Here is a 15,376-nt window from a genome sequence, read left to right on the forward strand (position 1 = left end):
CTGTAAAACTACACCAAACACATTATATCTAGATAAAAATACCTTCGAGATTGAAAAAGTTCCTCATTTTCATCATCTTAAGTCCCATAAGTCTACGGGACATTAGGAGACAACCAGGTTAGGGGATTAAAACACTAAAGTGTAGACTATAAATTCTTTTATAGCTTTGAAGGATACAGAGCAAGATAGGAACTTGAAACAGCCATGGGTTAAGACAAATCTTATGACTTAAAATTTATCTCAAAAGTGTTCAAGAAATATGTTAGAAGATGTAATTCAGGATCCAATAAAACAGAAAGTCATTATAGTAGATCACCACACAATAGAAAACCAACCATCAAAAAAATAAAGAAACAAACACCTCTCAAAAATCTTAATCTAATTAAGACAAAGTGGAAAATAGTGAGATGAGAAAAGAATTTTCACAAAGAGACAACAGAATAACAAAAAATTTCCAACCTAACTCAGGACAGTCCAAAGTCAACTCAGGAGGAATAATAGGAATTGAAAAAATATTCTACAAGAAAAAAGTGGGTCGGTATATATTCACAGGCTTCAGAGGGGCACAGATATAGTGACACTGAACACTCCAGCACAAAATAAATATCAAATGAAATTCATTAATTAACAAAGGTCCTAGTTATGCAAAATGAGACTGTAGATTTGAACAATGTTATGCTAAACATGGAGGCAGATGGGAATAACATAAACCCAGAGCTCTTTATCTTTCAAAAAGAGAATGGGGGAAAGTTAGGAGAAGATAGATCCCATAACATAAGTATATAGCAGGTTGCAATGGTAGTGGGTTTATCACTAAAATAGATAGACAAGATGAAGAGCAATGTCAAAAGCAAATAGGGAAACAATATTAAGAAAGGTGTTGATCCTGTCATAACTTTATATATGAGGTTGACTGCCTCTAAAGACAATCATCCATTATGAATAAAATAATTTTTTGGAATATCAGATTTATCAACACTCAACAAGATTTTAAGAGATTAATAAATCTAAACAGAAGATGTCATTATAGTCTAATTGGTTTGATGGAATATTTAGAAGATACATCAAACATGGAACATTATAAAAGAAGTTTGGGTTACTATATTGCTTTAGCAAATTATTCTAGAAAAATTAGGTTATTTATTAGGTAAGGGCTTCAAGTTGACCTTTGTTAGGACAATATTCAGCACCTTATTGTTAATATTTAGTACACAAGTTGGACAAAAGGGGTCATGGTTACTATGGTGTATGAAACTTGTAGTGTCATCAATAGGAAAGAGTTATGGGAATCCTTAGGACATCTTGCAGGCCTGTATCCACATCCTTGGTTGATTGGAGGTGACTTTACTGATATCTTATCATAGGAAGAGAAGTTGGGTAATCTTTCGATGCTATATAAAGAGATGGAGGATTTTGCAAATTATCTTTCTGAATGTGGTCTATCTGATATGGGTTATTCTGGAAGTACTTACACTTAGTGAAATGAAAGGATGGATCATCATGCTTAAAGATTGAATAAAATATCCTATAAACAAAAGCTTCAAGATGAATTTCCTAACATAAGTGTCAAGCATATGAGTAAAATGGGATCAGACCACTCCCCTTTAGAAGTTCAATACTCTTAGAATACTGAATCTGTCATCAAACCCTTTAAATTCTTAAAATTTTGGACAAAGTATGATAATATCATAAAAGTTGTTAAAGAACATTGGGTGACAGATTTTGTTAGGAATCCAATGTTTAGTTTACATCAAAACTTGATAAAATTCCAAGTCTGTGATAACAAAGTTGAGTAGAGAGGTCTATGGGACATTTCTCAGAAGACAACTACTACTAAAGAAATAATTCATCCTTAGGAGATTCAATTGAATTTTAGTCCTACAGAAGCAAATAGAGAAGCTCTTCATAAATCCTAAGTTGATTTATCTAGATATTTATATTTGGAGAAGAAATATTAAAGGTATAAAGCTGGGATGAGATGGTTTGAAGATAGAAAAGGAAATACAAAATTCTTTCATGCTAGAGTTAATAGTAAAAGGAAAATATTACAAATCAACATGATCCAAAGAGACAATGGAATGTGGATTAAAAACAAGAAAGAGCTGGCCGAGGAAGTTGTAAACTAATTCTAAAAATAGTTAAGAAAGGATTATTTTCCTAAAAAATTTGAGATGTTGAAGTATACTCCCATGCTATCATAAAGGAGAATTGTAATATCCAGCAAAATCCTAAGCTTAACTCAGTCCCTAAAAGCTTGTTAAGGGGTCCCAGACTTAGAAAACTCTAGATAAATATTCATACTTAGTATTATTTTGGCCTTCGTAAGTTGGCAATGCTATTTCACAACCTCTATGACCTTAAAATGTCAATATTTAGGTTGATTCATGATCAGGAAAGTCAGTAGGTGTTCCTGGACGAGTTTTTGATTTTTTGGACTTTGTTTGAACAACGTTTAAGAATACAAAATTGTGTATCAACGCGATCTCAGAATGGTTTAGTGGCCATTGCATCGATCAATGTTTTTGTTGGCTCTAAGTGGCAATTTCCAGTGAACCGATTTACGCTCGACGCGATGCGTTGGGTATCACGTCGATGCCAATGATGGGATGCATCAATCTGCGCATCGACAATTTGGATTTCAGTAATTAAAAACCTGCATCCTCTAGGGTATTAGGGTCTTTTTCCCACCCCTCTTTAGCTTTAAAACATGAGATTCAGCTTACATTGAGCAAAATATACTTACTTTCTCTCAAATTGCTCAAGAACAAGAACCCTAAGTGATTTAATTTCAAGACCAAGGCTCAAGATTCCTTCATTAATCTTCAAGAATTTAGCAATATGTGAAGTATTCATCCAAGGGTTCCTTTCACCCTTAGAGTCTAAAAAACTCTTTTAAAACTTTGAGTAAAGTGATTTCATGATTTCCATGATTGGATTTAAGTGTATTCATGATTATAATGTTGATTGGGTTTCTAATCCATGACTAAGTGCAAGATTTATGTGCAAAATAGTTATTATGTATGTAGTATCATGTGGATTCATGTTGAAGTCTTGAAATTATGAACTTGGTGTTGAAATTGTGATGATCGTATGTTGATTAGTACTATTTACATATACAGTGCCTTCTAAGGGGTTTGTTATATGAATGTAATGGTGAGATTATACCATGTTAGCATGTATACTAGTTCATATCATTCAAGTGTTCGATAAAATGCCTCTATAGATGCATTATGAATCAAGTGTGCATTTTTATGCCAAGCAAGGTCATGTGATGCTTTATTTTTATACTATCGAGTCCTGGGGTATTTAATACCCTACAATTTAGATGTTTACCTAGAGCCAATGTCAATTACAGACTAGTTTGAGTCATATCATGATTAGTAGTACTCTTAGTTAGTTACAGGACTCAGGAAAACTCAGTAGACTCAGTATTAGTCCAGTCTAGTTCAGTATTCAGCTCAAACCTCAGTAAACTCAGTCAGCTAATAGAATTCAGTAGTATTTCGTCAGTCAATGGAAACACAATAAACTTAGTAATAGTTCATTCAGGCCTAGTATGAACTAGGAAATCAGTTCAGTGTCCATTCAGTTGAGAGTAGGATTCGCACCGAGAAAACCCAGGGATATGGGCATTCCTGCCAGCAGAGGGTTTGACCCTTAAGAGCAATCCCTATATTATAGAACTACGTAGCCATCATAGGTTGAGATATCTTCCTGCCAAATATTATGAGGGTTGATACATCTCATTCGAGTTTTCCTGCCAGCGAGGGTTGATGAAAGAGCTTTCTATCAAAAAGGGCTAACTCACAACTTGTCTTTACCCGCGGCATGATACTGACACCCTTCCAACTAGCTTTACAGGTTGGAACCCAATCTATGTAGAAAGGGGCATGTCGATTAGATGATTACCTCCCACAGTCTTAGTTTCATATTCAGTCTTAGAATAGAACTCAGTTTAGTTCTACAGATTTAGGACTATCAGACGTCACTCAGCTTAGTACGGAACTCAGTATAGTTCCACTGAATTAGGACCGTCAGATATAGTCATTCAATTATCAGTAGTACAGTATCAGTAAACTCAAATATTAGTTAATTAGTATTCAAATTCAGTATCAAGTGCTGTCAAGATCTCAATTACAATATACGTATTCATGCATATACTCTTATTGAGTTTTATTCATGTCATCCAGATAGTATTTTTCATGCATATGAACTCATGCATTTTAGCCTACCTCACTTAGCATACCAATATATTCAAAGTACTGACGCATACTTTTCTCTTGTGCTATAATGTCTTATATCATAGGTTCAGATGCATGGGCTCTCGAGCACCCTAGCAATTCAGATTTTCAGTAGTAAGAGTTAGTGGTGAGTCCTCATAGTTCGAGGACATAATGATTGTTTCAATATTTCAACTTATTTCAGTAGTTCAGAGTTAGTTGGGGACTTATCCCATCAACTCCATATTTCAGACAGTTTAGAGGCTTTTTCAGACTAGAGTATTTTCAGATAGATGTATCAGATTTTGTATTTGTTATACCGCATTCAGTCTTATTATAGTATTTAAACTTGCGTGTTTTCTGCCTAATTTCCATATACTACAGTATTATTATTTATTTATTGTAGCAAGTACGAGTCATGGGTTAGCTTGTGGTCCTTCGAGATTATGAGCACTGTGTAGCATCCGGGGTACAGACTTGGGGTGTTACAAACTTGGTATCAGAGCCTAAAGCTCTATAGAGTCCTAGGAAGTCTAAAAGTCGCATCTAGCAGAATCTTGTACATGGGTGTGTGGCGCACGACACTTATGGACAGGAGGCTATAAGGCGTTTTAGGAAAAGTTTCCCTTATTTCAGTATTCAAGTCATATGAGTGAGCATGAGCCCAAGCTAAACTCTTAGTCTAATTAATCTCTTCCTTATTCTTCCAGAACATGTCTTCTAAAGAAGCTAACAAAAGAGGTAACGAAAACCAATCAGCCCCTCCGCACGTTTAGGCAAATCCCCTAAATGAGCATGTCTCTCACGCTGAGTTTAGAGTCGTTTTCACCGCCTTAGCTCATTCAATGGTTGCTTAAAATAATTAGTTGGTTGTTATACTATCTAGTCTTATTTCTCATGCTCCACAGAGTAAGGGGGAGAGGCATAGAAGAAAGGGGAGAAAGAATAAGAGGGCCAGAATGTCAAGGCCAAAGAGTGCCCGAACAAACCCCCTTTGTCAGGAATATGGCAGAAACCACTAGGGTATCTACAGAGTTGACAGCAATGTACGTTTCGAGTGTGGAAAGCCAGATCACAGAGTCAGAAATTGTCCTCAGTCAGGTTCCCAGGGTCAGCATAACCGTCCCCCAGCTCAGTCCGGTCGTCCGAATCAGTAGGGTGCCACATCCAGTGCCACCAGTGGGCAACACCCAAATAAACTCTATACTTTTTAGTCTCAACAAGATCAGGAAAGTTCTCCTGATGTGGTCATTAGTACGTTAAAAGTTTATCATTTGCGTGTTTATGCTTTGCTAGATCCAGGAGCTTTTTTGTTCTTTGTTACTCCATATATAGCTGTTGATTTTGAAGTCAGTCCCAAAATTCTAGCAGATCCTTTCTCAGTCTCTACCTCAGTGGGTAAATCCATCATAGGCAAGTGGGTATACAGGAACTGCCTGGTTATGGTATCTCAAAAAGTTATTTTTACAGACATAGTCAAATTAGAGATGGCTGATTTTGATGTCATTCTCGGTATGGATTGGCTTCATTCCTGCTATGCCTCAGTCAAATGTAGAAATAGAATTTTCCAGTTTCAGTTTCTGAATAAACCCATCCTTGAGTGAAGGGGTAGTACTTTAACATTTAGGGGTCAGCTTATTTCTTACCTTCGGGCGAGAAAAAAAAGATATCTAAGAGATGTGTCTACCATCTCGTTCGAGTCCAAAACTCTAGTTCAAAAACCCCAAATCTTAAATCAGTGTCAGTAGCATGTGAATTCCCAGATGTGTTTCCCAAAGATCTTTCCAGAATTCCTCCCGAAAGGGAAATTAATGATACGCAGCCCATATCTATTCTGCCATACAGAATGGCTCCAGTAGAACTTAGAGAATTAAAAGAACAGTTAAAGGATCTCCTAGATAAGGGATTTATCAGACCTAGTGTGTCCCTGTGGGGTACACCAGTTTTATTTATGCGTAAGAAAGACAGTTCTCTCAGAATTTGTATTGATTATTGTCAACTAAATAAAGTCACGATCAAGAACAAGTATCCACTTCCCAAAATTGATGACTTGTTTGACTAACTTTTGGGTGACAGTTACTTCTCCAAGATAGACCTCAGATCGGGCTATCACCAGCTCAGAGTTAGAGAATGTGACATCCCAAAAATAGCCTTTAGAACTTGGTATGGTCACTTTGAATTCTTAGTCATATCCTTTGATCTTATCAATGCCCTAGCAGTTTTCATGGGCTTAATGAGTCGTGTATTCAAGTAGTACGTGGACATGTTTATCATATTCTTTATCGATGACATTTTTGTCTATTTCTATAATAAGAATGGTCACGTAGATTCATCACCAAATCGTACTTTAGACTCTCGAAACCATCAGTTATCATGATATCTATTCATGTCTTATATGTCATCTCTATGATCATTGTTCATATTCAAAGACGTTAGTGAAAAATCATGTACGCTTACAGTTCCTAGTATAAGGAATTTCAGTTCACTTAGTGTTATGAACCATGTTCCATGAATATAGAAAATTTCAAACTCATGTCATGCAGCTCATGCTCATAGCATGCTTTAAAGTATGCTCATTTCCCATAACCCATATTACACTACTAGCGGTCGGTTAAATTCGGATTACGTCATGCATACCCTCAATTTAGATCTTTTGATAAATCCATGGTGTTGATACTCTATTTCTCCGGCCTCAGTTAAGCACCAAATTGTGTATAGTTTTCATACATACTTCAGGTCTTCATGTTTTAAACCTTCAGTGGACTCTCCTTACAAAATAATATAGTGATGACAGATTGCTTAGATGGGAAAGAGTAAGTGTTTCATGATAAGAAAAGATTTTTGCATGCTTGTCTTAAATGAGGATGTAGCTATGAAGATTTACTTGAATGTCAGGGTAGTGTGCAAGTAAATGGCCATCAAGGGGTTGTATTTAGTTGCTGAAGGGGGAAATCAGAATTTTTTTTTCATGAGATAAGAAGTTGAGAAAATACAGAGTGTGAGTGTTTATTCAGATCCTCAATTCATGTTAGTCCCCATAACATAGCTATTAGAGCCCAGCATTCAATCCCATTTATAGTCTCAGTTATAGTCTCAGTTGTCGTCTTAGTTACAGTCTCAGTCACAGTCTCATTCCAGTAATCAGATCAGTAACTCAGTTCAGTTTTAGGTTTGCTTGACCATAGCATGTAGTTATCAGTTATTCAGTTATCAGTATTTCAGTACCTTAGTTTATAGGATATTTTAGAATCATGTTATACCCTTGATCTTACATTCTCAAATAATACAGTTTTCACGAATTCATACTCAGTTATCTCATGTTACTCAGTCAGTCCCTTCCTTACATGCATAAAACTCTACAGTTCCAGTCTAGTTATTCAGACTAAGTTCAGTTCAATATTCCAGGACCAAGTATTCAACTATCAGCCATACAGATAATCAGATAAGATAGTATGTTTATGCACCCATGCTAAGCACCCATGTGAATATTTTCAGTAGTCTCAGGTGATGTGTTGTACTAAGGTGGAGAGTAGAGTTCAGAGAGTATTCAATGAATATGTCTAAGCTTGAAATTTTGTAGTTGCAGTGCAAAAAGGCTTAGTCACTCTATCTTAGATAATGATTCGTAGGCCTCACCTCATATAACAAAATTTTAGCTAGGATGCGATTTTCTTATTCAGATATTTTACTTAGACCATGTCAAGATTACTTGATCCCTAAAGTCACTAGAACTCTATAGAAAGAGTGTCAAAGAGAGGCTTTAGTCGAGTATAAGTTTTCAGCATAAGATAGTCCGTAAATCCCTTAATTCAGATTAGCAGTCAGGCGGACAAGTTCATATTTTTTGGTTTCCCATCTTTCCATCTAGTTTCACTATCCAAAGTCTCAGAAATATAACTATTCCAAGATTGAGCAACCATGTGGTTGCGAGTTCATCTCAGTTCAGGAGTCATGCCTCAGTTTCAGATCCCCGATATACAGTCATGATTCAGTTCGTAGGTACCCTATGTATTGTCTTAGTTTTTCCTTAATATCTCAGCCAAGTCAGTATTCTTTGAGGGAAATAATTTCCCAAGAGGGACATATACTATAACTCCCTGAGCTTTTATGACCTAAACCTTTCATCTCCTCTTCACATAAAGAATCTAGTTTGGAGTAGTGGGTACTAAAAAATAAACCCTCGCATCCTAATCTCAGTCGTACGTCATGTATCTAGAGGCTCAGTTCAGTTCATGATGTGTAGTTCATGTTTCACGTTATAGACTCAGTTATGTTCTCATGTTCTCATTCACGTGTGTTCAATGAAGGATCTCAAGCTTGAGATCGGTAATTTTATATTCTTGAAGATCCCTCCCATGAAGGGGGTAAAGAGGTTTGGCAAGGAGGGGGATTTCAATCCCCGATATGTCGACTCACACAAATTTCTCAGTCATTTCAGAAAGATAGCTTACGAGTTTGAGTTGCCTTCAGACTTAGCTTCAGAGCGCCCTGTGTTCCATGTCTCATTACTAAAGAAATGCATAGGTGACCCAGCAGTTGTAGTCCTTATAGAGGGCATAGATATTCAGAACAGCCTCTCTTATGATGAGATCCCAGTCAAAATCCTTGATTATCAAATTCACAGATTTTGGAACAAATAAGTCCCTCTAGTCAAAGTTTTTTGGTGAAATCAGTCCGTTAAGGGAGCTACTTGGGAAGCAGAGGCAGATATGCGGACCAAGTATCCTCACCGCTTCTCTGTAAATTCATACTCAACTCAAGGTAACAGTTTTCACTTGAATTTACTCAGTCTCATGTTCAGATATAGCTACCAACTTGGTATCAATTAACGTTGCATACTCAGTCATGCATTCATAAATCAGTCCAGTCATGTACTCATGCATCAGGCATATATGTTTAATATATAACCTCAGCTTATTAGTAATCCCAGTCATGCATTCATAACTCATGTTCATCTATACATACATGTATCAGATATACATGTTCAATATGATAATTCAGTATATCAATAATTTCATTCATGAAATCATGCTTCAATTATGCATGTCCAGTGTCTAAATCAAGTCTATCAGTATTCTCAGCTTAGTCAGTCTCATTCGAGGATGAATGTTCCCAAGGGGGAGATATTGTAAGACCACGCAAAATCTTAAGCTTAACTCAGTCCCTAAAAGCTTTTCAAGGGGTCCCAGACTTAGAAAATTCTTGCTAAGTATTCAAACGTAGTATTATTTTGGCCTTTGTAAGTTGGTAACACTATTTTACAACCTCTATATCCTTAAAATATCAATTTTTAGGTTGATTCATGATCAGAAATGTCAGTAGGTGTTCCCGAACGAGTTTCAAATTTTTCAAACCTCGTTTGAACTATATTTGGGGATCAAAAATAGTGTATCAACGTGATCTCAGCGTGGTGCATCGATCATCGCATCGAGTAATATTTTCCTTGGCTTCCAGTGGCAATTTCTAGTGAACTGACGTAGACTCGATGCGACACGTTGGCTATCGCGTTGATGCCAACTACGTGGCGCGTCAGTCTATATGTTGATAGTCTAGCTTTCTGTAATTAAAAAGTCGCATCCTCAGGGGTATTAGGGTATTTTTCCACCCCTATTTAGCCCTAAAACACGAGACTCAGTCTACATTGAGCAAAATATACTTACTTTCTCTCAAATTGTTCAAGAACAAGAACCCCAGGTGATTTAATTTCAAGACCAAGGCTCAAGATTCCTTCATTAATCTTCAAGAATGTAGCAATATGTGAAGTATTCATCCAAGGGTTCCTTTCACCCTTGGAGTCCAAGAAACTCTTTTAAAACTTTGAGTAAAGTGATTTCATGATTTCCATGATTGGATTTAAGTGTATTCATAATTATAATGTTGATTGGGTTTCTAATCCATGACTAAGTGCAAGATTTATGTGTAAAATAGTTATTATATATGTAGTATCATGTGGATTCATGTTAAAGTCTTGAAATTGTGAACTTGGTGTTAAAATTGTGATGCCCATGTGTTAATCAGTACTATATGAATATAAGTGCCTTCCAAGGGGTTTTATGAGTTGTTCATATGAATGTAATAGTGAGATTATACCATGTTAGCATGTATACTAGTTCATGCCATTCAAGTCTTTGATAAAATGCCTCTATAGATGCATTATGAATCAAGTGTGCATTTTTATGCTAAGCAAGGTCGTGTGGTGCTTTATTTTTATGCTATCAAGTCCTGGGGGTATTTAATACCTGATAATTTGTCTATTTACCTAGAGCCAGTGTCAGTTACAGAATAGTCTCAGTCATATCATGATTAGTAGTACTCTCAGTCAGTTATCGGACTTAGGAAAACTCAGTAGACTCAGTATTAGTCCAGTCTAGTTCAGTATTCAATTCAAACCTTATAAACTCAGTCAGCTAACAGAATTTAGGAGTATTCCATCAGTCAACAGAAACTCAGTAAACTCAGTAACAGTTCAGTCAGGCCTAGTATGAACTAAAAAATCAGTTCAGTGTCCATTCAGTTGGGAGAAGGATTCAGCATCGAGCCAACTTAGGGATGGGGGCATTCCTGCCAGCAGAGGGTTTGACCCTTAGTAGCAATCCCTACGTTATAGAACTACGTAGCCAGCGTAGGTTAAGATATCTTCCTGCCAGATATTATGAGGGTTGATACATCTCATTCGAGTTTTCCTTCCAGCAAGGGTTGGAAAAGAGCTTCCTATCAAATAAGGTTAACTCACAGCTTATCTTTACCCATGGCATGGTACTGGCCCCCTTCCAACTAGGGTTACAGGTTGGACCCTAATCTATGTAGAAAAGGGCATGTCGGTTAGATCATTACCTTCCACAGTCTCAGTTTTAAATTTAGTCTCAGTAGAGAACTCAGTTCAGTTCTATAGATTTAAGACTATCAAACACAATCATTCAGCTCAGTATGGAACTCAATATAGTTCCACAAAATCAGAACTATCAGGTACAGTCATTAAATTATCAGTAGTACAATATCAATAATTTTAGATATCAGTTGATCAGTATTCAGATTTAGTATCCAATGCTATCACAATCTCAGTTACAGTATACGTATTCATGCATGTACTCTCATTCAATTTTATTCATGTCATTCAGTCAGTATTATTCATGTATACGAACCCATGATTTTTAGCCTACCTCACTCAGCATACCGGTACATTCAAAGTACTGACACTTACTTTTCTCTTGTGCTACGATGTATTATATCATAGGTTCAAATGCAGGGGCTCCCGAACACCCTTAGCAGTTCAGATTTTTAGCAGTTAGAGTTAGTGGTGAGTCCTCATAGTTCAAGTGCATTATGATTGTTTCAGTAGTTCAGCTTATTTTAGTATTTTGGAGTTAGTTGGGGACTTGTCACTTGTCCCATCAACTCCATATTTCAAACAGTTTAAAGGTTTTTCCAGACTAGAGTATTTTTAGATAGATGTATCAGATTTGGTATTTGTTATACCGTATTCAGTTTTATTATAGTATTGAATCTTATGGCATGTTTTCCACCTAATTTTTGCATACTACAGTGTTATTATTTAGTTATTACAGCAAGTACCAGTCATGAGTTAGCTTGTGGTCCTTCGGGATTATGAGCATTGTGTAGCATCTAGGGTACAGACTCGGGGCATTACAAGAATAATGGGAGGTTAGACATGGTATTGCCTATTCTAATTTCCAAGGAACAAACAGGCTTTATAAAAAGAAGGAGTATTGTTGAGAATATACTACTAGCCTAAGAAATATAAAGACATAAGGTTGAGGACGAAGACTGCTAATATGGTGATTTAACTAGACATGACCATGGCCTATGACAGACTTTCTTGGCAATTCACTACAAAATTGATAAGGAGTTTTGTTTTTTATAAAATCGTTATTGACATGATGTACAGGATATCGACTAATAATTGGTATTTCATCTTCTTAAAAAGTCAAGGTCAAGGGTTTTTCAAGTCTATCAGAGATGTAAAATGATGGAATCCCTTATCCCCTTATCTCCATCTTTTATAGGAGAAATGAGATTTGTTACTATGATAGATTTATAAAAAAGTTTGGTAAAATAATAAAATCTTAGCAGGGGAAGATGTTATCTTATGGGGAAGAGATGTTTTAATAAAACATATACAACAAGGCATGACCATTCATCTTTTATCAGCTCTCAACCCACCTAAGAGAGTGATTAAGTATCTATGAAGTACTTTTGCAAAGGTTTTCTCGAGGAGTGGCACTAATAGAAAAAGTACAAACTTGGTGAGAAGAAGAATCCACTTGACTAGCAAAAGTGGATGATTCAAAGTAGTGGAAATTTTACTGTTAAGATCTCTTGGAACTACATCGGACAAAGGGAAGAACAATATAGTATTTTAACAATATCCATGTAAAGAAATTACCATTTAAGATGTTTGTTCTGTGGATAGCATGGAAATTCAGAGTTTTCGTAGCCTTAACACACATAGGCATTAGTTTCATTTTCAAATATTGGTGTTGTCATAATCCATACCAGAAATAATGAACCATCCTTTTCTAACCTCCGCAATAGCTACAAGGCTTTGGAGATTATTTGCTACTATTGCAGGTTTATATTTTGAAGGTCTAAACCTATCACAAGTAATTATCAAATGGTGTACAACCTATGATCCCCAAAATTAAAAACTATACAGATAGCTATCCCAACAATTATTATTTGGTATCTATAAAGGAGGAGAAAACATATCAAACATAGGAAAGTAGTCTCATATAACTCTCTAGTTTTCAAGGTGAATACAGACATTTGAAGGTTGACTAAAAGGTGTTATCCTAATTTACGACTATTACCAACCATCTGGGGAACCATAATGGATTTCTTAGTAAATCATTAGCCTAGACTTTACTATCTTGCAGTTAGATAGAAATCCCCTAATTATGGACTGAAATACAACACTAGTGGAGCATTAAGGGGCAATCCAAGTAAAAGTTCATATGATTTTTGTTTTAGGGATCAAAGTGGTGACTTAGTTTATGCATAGGAAGAGGAGGTTCATGAAATCTCCAATATTTAGGGGAATGTAATTGCTATTAAAGAAGCAATTTACTACTACCTCACTAGGGGATTGGGGAGCATTAGGTTGGAAATAGACTCTTTGGTACTGGTAAAGATTCTTGCAGGTATTTGGAAAATACCATGGCACTTGGACACTCTAATTAGATATATAGAGTATTGGCACAAATTATTCAAGTCAACATTCAGCAAACTTATAGAAAAGGTAATACTCTAATAGATTACATTATCAACCTTACTTTTGAAAATGAAAGGAAGCTTATTTATAATTATTTCTCAGGCCTACCTAGTCAGGACAGAAAGATTATAAACATGGATAAACAGTAAGTGGTTGCCTTGAGAATTCGCACTAAAGATATACAACATAATAAGGAAAAGAGTATGTCTTTCATTATATAAGCAAGCAATTTAGAAGAAAACACATCAAAGAAGGAAGATTTCTAATCATGGCTGTAGAGATTACAGAAGCTACAAGCATAAAAGGAATAATAAGCTCTTCCTCGCAAAAAATACAATCTTAGAGCATCGAAGAAACACATATTTGATCCTTTTTCTTTGGAGGACTCTTGCCATCTTTGATCGATAAGTTCCTGATTAATTTTTGATAAATTTTTTTAGGTATTTGATCCTTTTCTTATTTATGTGTTATGGTCAAACACCTAAAATGCTTGGTATGTGATGATTATGTGGTCATTTGGCAAGTGTTGTATCAGTTTCAACAATATAAATATTGCAAAATTATATGTCTAATCTAAAGAAGAGATCATACATTGTGTAATTGTTGTATCAATTTATTATAGAGCTTGTTTAAGGCTTTCATCGACTTCTCCTTATCAGCAGCATAATCTAAACCCAAGAAAATTTCTAGTTCTTATGTATGCCAAATCTTGAGATGAAGAAAGTGAAGAAGAAACAAATGCTCCTAAAGATTAGAAAGTGTGTCAGAGCAAGATATAGAGAATCAACAAACAACTGCAGTACATGTCTAGCTGCAATTTTATCTTTTTTTTTAGCTTATAGATAATAGATAAGTAGATGTTTTGTTTTAATATCAACATTATTAATGGTGGTAAATGTTTTGATTTAATTCAGTTTGGATTTTATTTTGGTGGGTTACGGATCGAATTTAATTGAGAATTTATTTTAAATGGATAACTTGATTGAAATTTGGTCATTTCATGTAGATTGGTGAAAATCATTATTTTGAGGAAGATATAATAAATTTTATAATGAAAAGTGTATAGATAATCAAATATTATAACAAAGGATAAACATAGCTAATAATTGAAAGTAGGAGATATTTTTTACTCTCTTCCCTTAATTAAAAGTGGTAGAGTTGTCTTGTTTAAATTCAAGAAAGTATAAATATTACACCATCAATACATCCTTTTTTTCTATTCTTTTTATTTTGGCTAAAAAAGTACGTTGGATTGAATCGCTAAAGAAGAGTTAATATGAATAGATATAAATGACCGATAATTTAGAGACACTATTAAAATAGAAAAATTAGTCAATTCCTCCCACTGACACCAAAGAAAATGAGGTCATCTTTTTTTCAGTCCTCTGAACAGGAAATCATATATTGAATAAAGAGTACTAATAAATTATATCTTGTGGTATTTTTTTCTTCTTTTTTCGAAGATGTTCTGTTCTCTTTTGTTGAACTATGCCAATTTAGGCACATATTTTTTTCTTAATTTCACGTTGGATTAATGATAATGAATCAAAATGAAATCTTTATTAAGAATATTTAGACATTGGTGTTGTATACAAGGAAAAAATTTACAATGAGAGAGATCTAACCAACATTAGTTGTGTAAGACTCCACTCATCTCTCTTCTTTTTTCATATTTTTTTTTCTTATTTCTAATAAATATTCAACTCTCAAACATAATATAAAGTAATTGATGTGTATGATAAAAGAATGTGATAAATATTGTTTCTATTGAAAAAGCTGAATTTGTTTAAGAACTGAATATTTAAAATAAGCTTATTATTCAATTTTTTTTATAATATCAAATTAACTCAAAAAAATTTCAATGTCTTCTCAATTAGTACTAGCTTTTTAAATAACTAGATGGTCGAGGCCCATGCTTATATATTAA

At 35.0% G+C, this 15,376-nt stretch overlaps 1 pseudogene; it reads right to left on the bottom strand.

Moving 5' to 3' along the window:
• LOC124898831 overlaps positions 1 to 15,376 on the bottom strand; it is a 50,445-nt pseudogene that overhangs the window by 18,595 nt on the left and 16,474 nt on the right.

Source organism: Capsicum annuum, chromosome 1 (genome assembly GCF_002878395.1).
Source record: "Capsicum annuum cultivar UCD-10X-F1 chromosome 1, UCD10Xv1.1, whole genome shotgun sequence".
NCBI lineage: Eukaryota > Viridiplantae > Streptophyta > Magnoliopsida > Solanales > Solanaceae > Capsicum > Capsicum annuum.